This window comes from Oryctolagus cuniculus, chromosome 4 (assembly GCF_964237555.1).
Source record: "Oryctolagus cuniculus chromosome 4, mOryCun1.1, whole genome shotgun sequence".
NCBI lineage: Eukaryota > Metazoa > Chordata > Mammalia > Lagomorpha > Leporidae > Oryctolagus > Oryctolagus cuniculus.
In genome coordinates, this window is record NC_091435.1 from 137,372,779 (window position 1) to 137,384,239 (window position 11,461).

Here is an 11,461-nt window from a genome sequence, read left to right on the forward strand (position 1 = left end):
TGATAACTCACCAGTTAAGTGGAAAAAAGGTGTTTCAGTAGAGTAGCTAAAAGCACACACTTGGGTCCTCTGGGGTTCTGAAAAATGTAGTCTGGAGTTCACATTTTGTCACTTATGACCCATGTGACCCTAAAAGGTTAGGCATCCTCTCCACAGTTCAGGTTATTCTCTTGCAAAATGAAGTCATTCACAGACAGCCGCCCCACGATATTGGTGCGAGAAGTGCACGAGATCATCATGCATTTGAAACGTTGGGCAGATTACCACTTAGTAAGCACACATCACATGCTACCTGTTTTTCATTAACTCTGTATAAAGAGAAGAAGTCCCAGGACTCCAAAGACATAGACTGAATTCATGAAATAAGGACAGCAGGAGAGAAACTGGCATGAATGTGGAGAGGTTTAGTTCAGCCTTGGATATGCTCAGTGGTTTGTGATACCAAAGAACCTCCAGCTGGAAAGACAACTAAGTCATGAATGTATAGAAGTCATTAACTTGGAAAAAGACCAGAGACAGAACAAGAAAAAGACATCTGGGAGAGAAAGAAGATACTAGCAAAAGAGCACAGGTGAGCTCCTTGGAGAAAGGAGCAGAAACATGAGATAGAAGAGGCCTAAGCCCACCCCCCAACTGTAGGCAGAAGAAGAAATATGACAGAAAGGAAAATACGGAAGACTCTATGAGAAAGTGCCCCATCGTTCACTTATAGGAATATGTGATTAAGCATGATTAGCACTGTATTTAACATGATTTTGTTGCCTTGTCTCTCATTGCAAGAAATAATACTTTGAGCCCGGTGCCGTGGCTGACTGGGTTGATCCTCCACCTGCGGCACCGGCATCCCATATGGGCGCCGGGTTCTAGTCCCGGCTGCTCCTCTTCAAGTCCAGCTCTCTGCTGTGGCCCGGGAAGGCAGTGGAGGATGACCCAAGTCCTTGGGCGCCTGCACCCACGTGGGAGACCAGGAGGAAGCACCTGGCTCCTGGCTTCGGACTGACGCAGTGCAGGCCATAGTGGCCATTTCGGGGGTGAACCAATGGAAGGAAGACCTTTCTCTCTGTCTCTCTCTCTGTCTATAACTCTATCTGTCAAATAAATAAATAAAATCTTTTAAAAAAAAAGAAATAATACTTTGCAATTAACTGTAAATTTCAATAAAATTATTATTATAATTTATGTAAAGTGTTCTTTGAACACTTTCCTTCAAACTAAATCCTGCAGAAGTAATGTCCCTTAAGGAATGCATGGGATTATAATACAGTGGAACATATTTTGAATTGATTTACTTCTATACCTGTTTCACTTGATACTGTAGTAGAGAAAAAAAGAATTCATTCTCTTTGGTCTCAGAAATTCTGTAATATTTGTGAAAAAGCACTTCCTTCATCTAATTTGTCAAGTCACAAATCTAATCTTTCTTTTTTTCTGAATGATTCCACCTAAAACACAGACACACAGACACACACACAATTTATCACCAAACCCATTGCTTCTACAGCTTATTTAGTTCTCAGAACTACCCATAGTTCTACATTACCATAGATATTTCCCTACTACAAGCCAAGCCACCATCTTTCTTTGTCAGAAGCGCTGCCACAGCCTAGAAAGTGGTGCTAACACATGCATCCCAGTTCTTTCCCATACCTTCTCTATGCTGCTGTCCAGAGACATCTTGTTAAACACAAATACAACCGCTGTTGAAAGCTACACAATTGCTTCCAATAAGCCTTAGATGAAATCAAATCTCTGACCTGAGCGCATGGCCCCCCAGGTCAGCTCCCATCTACTTAGAAAATCCTATCTTCCACTTCTCTCGGAGTGGCGCTCTATGCCTTAGTCATATGGATCCTTTTCCATTTGTGGCACATGCTTAATCCTCTCCACAATTCCTAGTCTTAAATTCACCTAGGACAATCCTAACACTTCCACTCTGGCATCCTTCAGTGAAATTTAAAGTTCTCTTTCCTCAGGAAACCATGAGCTTTATATCAGTATTAGTCTCTAATGCTATTTCCATCCTACTCCGTGTCTCATGACATCCATCACACTCATAATTGCTTGCTTACTGTCTATCATTACACTGCATCTTCACTGAAAATTGAGACCAGGTCAGTTTTCTTTGCAGCCAGAGTTGCAAAAGTAAATAGCCTTGAGGCCGGCGCTGTAGCGCAGTAGGTTAATCCTCCTGTGACATCTGCATCCCATATGGGCGCCAGTTCAAGTCCTGGCTGCTCCTCTTCTGATCCAGCTCTCTGATATGGCCTGGGAAAGCAATAGGAGATGGGCCAAGCACTTGGGCCCTTGTATCATGTGGGAGACACAGAGAGGCTCCTAGATCCTGGCTGTGGATCGGCTCAGCTTCCGCCGTTGCAGCCATCTGGGGAATAGACCAGCAGATGAAAGACTGACTGGCTTTCTCTCTCTCTCTCTTTCTCTTTCTCCCTCTCACAGTCTGTAACTCTACCTCTCAAATAAATAAATAAATAAATAAATCTTTTAAAAAAAGTAAATAGCCATATCTATTATATACAATAAATATAACAATTTTTTGGATAAATTGAGTTTCTGGAAGAATATTATCAAACAAAATAATAGTAATCACTTATAATGTTGCTGAGTAATTTTACAATTATGTCATTAGTTACATATTATGTAACTTGACATGAACTGCAGAATATAAACTGTTTTTATATATGCATATGAAATTGGATAATAAATATTTATAATCTTTAAAATAGATATGTCTTTAAGATTGTGATTTTTCATGATAATGGCTTCATAATCATTTATATAATTTTAGAAACATACATGACTGTTTTCCACAAATATATCCTCTTTTGCTACCAATTTCTTAGCAGGATAGAAAGTTGATAGAATTTCTTCTGGATTATTTCCACAAAACTTCTCTCTAACACAAATACTCTCATTACATTTGAGTTAATATGATTTTTTTAAACTATGGAATTAATTTCCTAAGAGAAAAAACAAGCTGTGAGATTTAGTGATTAGGACATTTCCACTTACGCAAGCAAAACTGAAATGGCAGAAGAATGTCACAATGCAAATGATGCTTTATTGTCATATTTGAGCCAAATGGTGTAGCAGGACTAGTATGGAGGTTTGGAGCTCAGAGATACAGGGATTTCCAAGGAAACACATATCATAGACATTCAAAGTACATTCCAATTCAATTCTAAAATAATGGAGCCTAAATTATTAAATAGAATCTGTCTCAGACACTCAGAATTAAAGCAGAAGCCAATTAAATGCTTAAAGCTATTGGGTATCATGAACTAATTCTCCCAAACTCTAGGGACAAGCCTCATTCTAACCCGGTTCTAAAAATAAGAAGCCATAGGGAGACTCAGAATATTTTGTTTCACCTCAGGTTATTTATTGACTTGATTCTTGCCCTTGTGTCAGGGTAAGGGCAGTGGAATCAGGCTAATAAAGGATGAAAAAGCCTTTTAAAACTAAAGTTATGATTGTACGTGGTAAACTGTGGAGGGTGTTTCCTCAAGATATTTGCCTCAAAAATGAAAGCTCTGCATATCCTCTTATTTGGTGTTTTCTTTTTAAAGATTTATTTATTTATTTGAAAGGCAGAGTTACAGAGAAGCAGAAGAAAAAGAGAGAAAGAAGTCTTCCATCCACTGGTCCACTCAACAAATGGCCACAATGGCTGGAGCTGTGCCGATCTGAAGCCAGGATCCAGGACCTTGCTCCAGGTCTCCCACATGGGTGCAGGGGCCCAAGGACTTGGGCCATCTTCTACTGCTTTCCCAGGCCATAGCAGGGAGCAGGGTTGGAAGTGGAGCAACCAGGACTCAAACTGGCACTCATATAGGATGCTGGCATTACAGGTGGTGACTTTACCTGCTATTCCAGGGCACCAGTCCCTTTGTTTGGTGTTTTAAAAAAGCAACGAGCGATAGTTTTATTCCACTTACTGAGCAGTGTTACAGTGGGCCAGAAGCAGGAGCCCACAAATCTCAAACCTGCTGCCCACTGCGATCTTCCAGTCAAGCAAGGTGTTAAGGTTTGACTACAGTGAAATCCACAGTATAAACCTTGATCTAGGATCATGGCAGAATCAAGCCCATATCTAAGAATAGAGGACCAGCATAATATTCTTCCCATAGTTTGGGTCTCATGCTAAGGGGAGGGACACAAAGGAAGACTTTGCTCATTGAAAATAAGACAAATAGAATGATTATTCTCGGCCGGCACCGCAGCTCACTAGGCTAATCCTCCGCCTGAGGCGCCGGCACCCCGGGTTCTAGTCCCGGTCAGGGCGCCGGAGTCTGTCCTGGTTGCCCCTCTTCCAGTCCAGCTCTCTGCTGTGGCCAGGGAGTGCAGTGGAGGATGGCCCAGGTGCTTGGGCCCTGCACCTGCATGGGAGACCAGGAGAAGCACCTGGCTCCCGGCTTCGGATCAGCGCAGTGCGCCAGCCGCAGCGGCCATTGGAGGGTGAACCAACGGCAAAGGAAGACCTTTCTCTCTGTCTCTCTCTCTCTCACTGTCCATTCTGCCTGTCTAAATAAATAAATAAAAATTTAAAAAAAAGAAAAGTGATTATTCTCGCTTGTACCTCAGAGCACCGTTCTCTGATACAGGAGAACTGTATTGCCTTTTCCTGTCATCAACCTGAGACTCAGCCACCAACGTCTGCAATATTTCCTCCTTGCACCTAAAAAGCACTGAGATGTTTCAACGCCAGCATTAACCCTGCTGCCCTGTTGCCTCTTCCCACTGACGATGCAGGACTCGCTCATCCCTTCGTCTCCCCTTCAGTACCTCCACTCCACTTTCTTTTAGATTAAAAGAAAAAAAATTGTACCCTCCGTTCTCAAGCGTATAAATGTTGTCTGCTACTTAATTCAGCTGGCAACTTCATATGAATGCTAAAGTCTTGAGCAAAGACAAATAAAACTGGCATCTTCTTCTACAGTGGGGCATCCCCTGTCACTGCTAACTAGGTTTTCAGGAAAAACTATTCCAGCTATGTCCAGAAAGTGACCTGACCAAGGTTGCCAAATGTCCTTCCGGGCTTTCATCTTACCATCAGTTGGCAATGGTGACTAACACCTTGCTCCTGGAATTCCTTCCTCCTTTGGTCTCAGTGACCATACACTCACCTGGTTCTCCTTCTACCTCACAGAGCAATGAACCATGTCTTCTCAATTGAATATGAAGGCACTTCCTTTCTGTCCATCCCATAAACAATCCAGATGCAAAACACCAGCTTCTGCTCTCTTTTATCTAATGTGCTGTCCCTGCACATGTGCTGTCAGTTTCCCAGAATAGCTAAGGACTTCCTCATATCTCTTTTTAGTCTGATCTCCTTGTGAACTGCAATACTTACATGCCCATATACCTTTTCAGTATACTGCAGAAATTCTACCTTAACAAGTCCAAAATAAAAGTGTCCCTCCTTCCACACTCCCCACCATATGAATGGGATCCCCCATCCCACCACCAGCTCATCAATGGTAGAAACACAAAGCGGTCTCTGTCTTCCCCTTTGTTTCAATCAAATCCCTGATTGGACCTCATTACATATCCTTTGTGATTGCTCTCTCTCACCTGCCCAGAATTACATGTAAGCACGCCTTTGCGGTCTCTTATCCATATTCTCCCCCATGTGACCTTCTTCTCTCTTATTCTCTTCTTATCTTCAGTGAATCTTTTAAAACACAGACTTGAACATATTATGCAACTTCCTGCCATTTTGTGGCTTCTCTTATTGTAGTTGTTCTCAAACAAAACCATGTGTCAAATCACCTCACAGCAGTTGAAACAGATAGTTGGTTTTCTCTCTAAGAGGTTCTGATTTGTAGGCTTAGGATAAGTCTCACAACGGGCATCTCTAACAAGTTCCCAAGTGGCACTGAGGCAGCTAAACTGACCCCACACTTTGAAAAGTACTGTGTAGCCTGTAGTACATAATTTTAACTCCAGATCAGGGTGTCCAGGGTATTGTCAACCCATTTCTCCAATCATGTCTCCCTACCATTGGTCCCTTGATAAATGGGCTCCACAGCAGGAAGGTACCTCACTGCTTCTTTCCTCTCTGCTTTGCTTATTTCCCCTTCCTTTTCCTGTTTCCTTTGCCTATCTATTTAGCATCCATTCATCTTTCCAGTTCCAACTCAGGTGTCACCATCTCATAGTCATGTTTCCCAACACTGTGTCTTTTCCCCCAGTGCAGCTACAGTTCTGGTAGAACTGGCTACTTCCTTCCTCGGGCTTCACTTATGAGCTGAATCTACTCTTGTCATAGAATAGGAATCACTTTTTAACTCTTACTTCCTGTCTTCCCCTTTAAACTCTAAGGTTTGGTGAGTAGACATTCTCTTGCTGATGTGTATACTTCTAATATGTAGCAGAAACCTATCTTATCACAGACATCGAATATTTGATTTTTGTATGAAAGCGAGTGAATGTGATAGAACAAGGACATAAACCTCAGCCATTCTTGCTCATTGCCCAAAAGACAGATAAACATTGGAATGTATTCCTTGCCCTTGAATCTCAGTTGGGTCTCCCACCCTATTACCTTCATACCCCACCCTGCATTCTTTTCTGGGTTCCCAAGGCCCTGCCCAGTCCCTGGAATTCCCCTCCCTGCGGCCCCTCCCCTCACCCCAGTCCTAACCCTCCTTAAAAAGGCCAGGCTCCTGGGGCCTTCTGCCACATGTTTCATCGATGTGCTTGCAGGCAGTTGGTCACCCACCTCTACGAATTTATTTTCTCTGAATAAATTCGGTCTGGCTGTAAATTCGTACACTGCCTCCCCTCTATTCTGTGTCTCTTTTCCTAACATTTTGGTGCCCCGTGTGAGGAGGCACCAACCTGCAACTCTTTTCCTAACATCATTTTCTTCTTTTCCTAAATCATTTCTAAAAATCCAACATATCGTCCAATATATATTACTCTATAATCCTTATATAAGGAAAACTTACAAACTTGAAAAAAATTACAAGCATTTTGCCCCTTTTAACATAAGATAAAATGTAGAGAACAGAAGAATAAAGTTTCTTTCTTCTATTTAGTGAATGTAGACACCGAGAATAATTTGCTTAATGGAATATTAGGCCATATAACTGACTACATAGCAATTCCATAACAATAAAGAGATTAGTAATTCAATCGTATTCTTGGCTACACTGAGTAAGGTAGTAAGGCCAGTATAAATTTATGATGCATTCACCATGCTTAAATAAAAAAGATCCAGGCCATCTTTACAATGAAGAGAAACAATTCATCTTAAATAGAGCATGGAATGGGTGGAAGAATTGGCTTTGAATATAAATTATTGAAGGACCAATCAAAACAAAATCCATATTTCTCCTGGGCCAATTAGAAGTATAAATCTCCAGATGTTTTATAGCATATTTCCTAAATGTTTTGTATAATTCATATATTTATACATTCACTATTTTTAAATGTAGCAAAATATAACAACTGATAACCATAGTGTAAAATACGTTTAAAATATGTAAGTTAAAAATATATAAATAAGAAATATGTAAAATAATATGTAAAATATTAAGTTTGGCAAGAAACTCAAAGAAGTGGTTAACATCACTCCTGCCATATCTACCATTTATCAATCTATCTCTATATATCCATCTATCTAATTTATCTATCTACCTAAATATCATCTATTATCTCTCTATCAATACTCAACAAGGGCATTCCTGATATTATGGCCAAGACCATTCTTTATTGTGTTGGATGGTCCACTGCATTCCCATATGGTTAGAATGCTTGCTACTCATCCATTAAAAATCAGCAGTATCCTGTAGGCAGTGTGACTAAGTGCCTCTGAACATTCCCTAACACGTCCCAGAGGTGGTACTGATATCAGAGATGCCCCCTAAAATCTATATGAAAACGTGGCCCTTAAAGTTCCCCGGAAGTGCCAGCTGGGATGTCACATGTTACCGGAATTTGGGGTGCCATACGATATCACCATATGTTTATTAATAAACCCGAGAGGGTTCTTGCCTAATATTTAGAGAAGAATTCTAAATACCGGCATAAATAAAAGAGGCAGCATGGTACATTTTAGGCTTTTATTTAGTGAGAAAGATACGTAGGAGAGTGAGAGCTTTATCTAGGAGAGGTAAATCTGGGTTCATACGGAGCACCAGGAACCAGCCATGTAGAGGAGCATCTAGGCCAGGAAGCCTCTCCTGGCAAGAGGCCAGGGAAAAGAGCAGGACAGACACACCATGTCCCAGGGTTTTAACCCATTTCCAAAGGGGAGTGGTTAATTAACCTGATTGGCTGGTGGGTACCCAGGGGTGGCCAGGCAGGGGCATGAGGTCACACAGGGGCGTGGTGAAGGTATCAGGTAGGGTGTGATGCCACACAGGGGCGTGGTGAAGGCGTGGCCTTCCAGCTCACAAACCTAATTAATTTTAAGTATGCCTGCCTACTTCAGTACCAGGTACTGTTAAGATCTACTGCATGAAAAGTACCCTGACAAAGAGTCTTCTATTAAAAAAAAAAAAAAAAAAAAAAAAAAAAAAAAAAAAAGTGACACTCTCTGGCTGTACAATCCCATTTTGAAGGAAACAAGAAGAAATAGAGAAGGGATACTTTAAATTTTCAAATATCCTTATTTGATTGAACTCATATTTTACTCACCTAAGTCAGTAATTAACAAGCTTACATATGAATAGTAATGGTAATATATAGTGATTGGTTATCACAGAAATAAGTATTTATTGAACTATTATAAGTTGGACAATAAATTATGATCTGGCCTAGACTCATTAGACTACAAGTACATAAGAGAATATTTACTGTTTGACCAATGCGTAAGATATTCATAAATACCACGGTTTACGGAGAACTAGCTTACTTGTTAGAGAGAACTAGCTTGTAATAAAACTAGAAAAGATGGGGTGGATGTTTTGCATGGTGGTTAAGATAACTCCTGTGATGCCTGTGCCTCATATCAGAATTTCTGGGCTTGAGTCCTAGCACTGCTCCCAATTTGAGCTTCCTGATAATGCAAACACTGGGAAGCAAGTGGGGCTAGGTCAAGTACTTACACCATGCCAACCAAGTAGGAGACCCAGACTAAATTTCTGGCTCCTGGCTTTGAACTGGCACAGCCCTGAATGTTAAAGGCATTTGGGGGAGTGAATCAGTGGATGCAAGATCTCTCTTTCTCTTTCTGTCTCTGTCTCTCTCTCTTCCCTTCTCTCCCTGACTCCAGTGGCCTTTCAAATAAACAAAACAAATCAAATTTTAAAATAAACTAGAAAAAGTGAATGTACTAAAGCTATATATCCCAGCTTGGGTTCTTAAATGTGTAACAAAAAGTTTATTTTATCACTTTATATAAGAGAATTTGACTTCATAATACAAAAGATATAAAATATATTAGGACTGGAGCTGTGGCCCAGTGGGTTAAAGCCCTGGCCTGAAGTGCCAGCATCCCATATGGGTGCCAGTTCTAGTCCCGGCTGCTCCTCTTCAGATCCAGCTCTCTGCTATGTTCTGGGATAGCAATAGAAGATGGCCCAAGTCCTTGGGCCCCTGCACCCGCATGGGAGACCCGGAAGAAGCTCCTGGCTCCTGGCTTCGGATCAGCGCAGCTCCAGCCGTTGCGGCCAGCTGGGGAATGAACCAGCAGATGGAAGACCTCTCTCTGTCTCTACCTCTCTTCTGTAACTCTTTATTTTTTTTTATAAATAGACATTACATTTTTTAAAGATGTTATTTTATTTATTTATAAAAGATATAAGATATATTGATAAACAACAATGTTAATTTATAGCAGGGCCTAGAGTTTATTAGAGACAAGAATATTTGTTTTTACATCAGAGTCACAATTGAAACTCTGTCTCCATCTCTGCTACTGCCATCCTTCTTGTCCAGCCTGCTAAAGCTGAGTCTTAATCTGGTTATTCACTTAGCCCATCTTCAACCTGTGCTCAACTCCCTATCCTTTAAAAACCAAATGATGGGGCCAGCGCTGTGGCATGGCGGCCCCAGCATCCCATACAGGCGCTGGTTCAAGTCCTGGCTGCTCCTCTTCCAATCCAGCTCTCTACTATAGCCTGGGAAAGCAGTAGAAGATGGCCCAAGTCCTGGGGCCCCTGCAACCACGTGGGAAACCCGGAAGAAATTCCTGGCTCCTGGCATTGGATCAGCCCAGTTCCAACCATTGTGGCCATTTGGGGAGGGAACCAGTGGATGGAAGACCTTTCTCCCTGTCTCTCCCTCTCTGTGTAACTCTACCTCTCAAACAAATAAATAATAATCTTTAGAAAAAAATGATGGTTTAATTCTCTTGTTTAAGTCCCTTTAATGACATCCTAATACTTTTAGGATAAAGGACTATAAAGATGTTTTTCTTAAAATACAGCTGAATGACTTAGTAGTTGGTAGATCAGGACTCTCAAAATTTCTAAAACAAATTTTTCATACTGAATAAAAATGATAACAAATGGAAATTTATAACAATATTAAGAGATAAAGAATTTTTAAAATGGTATGCATGAGAATAAATATGAAACATCTTTTTTTATTCCTTTAGAAGATACCATTTAATCCAAAAACAATAACATCACATTATGAGTTTTATAACATATATAGAAATGAATTATATGATATAAACAGGCAAATTAAATTGTGGTTTTGCTTAATAAAGGAAACAATGAGCAAAATAATAAAATAATGTTTATATAATAAGAAAGAAAGCAGAAAGAAAAGTCAAACAAATAGAACAAGAAACAAAGAGAAATAAAAAAGAAAAATATAGACCACAATGTAATCACATCAGCATTACATTAAGTGCAAATGGACTCATTAATAGTCAAAATTTGTCAGATTTAATAAAACCTTAGAAGTAAAATACTTTGCCATAAACACAGGGTTTGTCAAATTTTCTTTGAAATCTTTGTCAAGCAAACTGATATGATTTATGTACTACTTATAGTTTAATGAATTTGTGACTTTTATTTCTATTTTTATTTTAATTAACTTTTAATGGATTCAATATGATTAATGGCTAGAAGTCTAAGAGTATTTTGATATTCCCTCCCTATCCCCAACCTCCTTCCATCTATCTTTCTTTCTTTTTTTTAATGTGGAACTCCACGAATGTTTGTGTTGTCCTTGTGCAGGGGCCATGCTAATCTTCTCTGTATTGTTCCTATTTTAGTACATGTGCTGCCAAATCAAGCGGTGTGACTTTTAAAATTTACTTTATAAGCGTGAGGTTGAAGATCTTTTCATGTTATTAATGTTTATAGCCCTTGCCTATTTCGCTACTGTACTTATGGTCTTACTACTTTTTGTTTGTTGAACTCTTTCTGTTGTAGAACCATTAAGCCTTTCACCATAATGTAAATTAAAAATATGTTATCTCAAAAAGTAATAAATAAAATATTATGCTAGAAATTATAATTTCTTTATACCAGAAACATAGGTA

The 11,461-nt window shown here is 40.0% G+C and overlaps 1 pseudogene; it reads right to left on the reverse strand.

Annotated features, from left to right (window-relative positions):
* Positions 1–11,110: 11,110 nt before the first annotated feature.
* Positions 11,111–11,211, reverse strand: LOC127483048 (U6 spliceosomal RNA; annotated as a pseudogene).
* Positions 11,212–11,461: the final 250 nt, after the last annotated feature.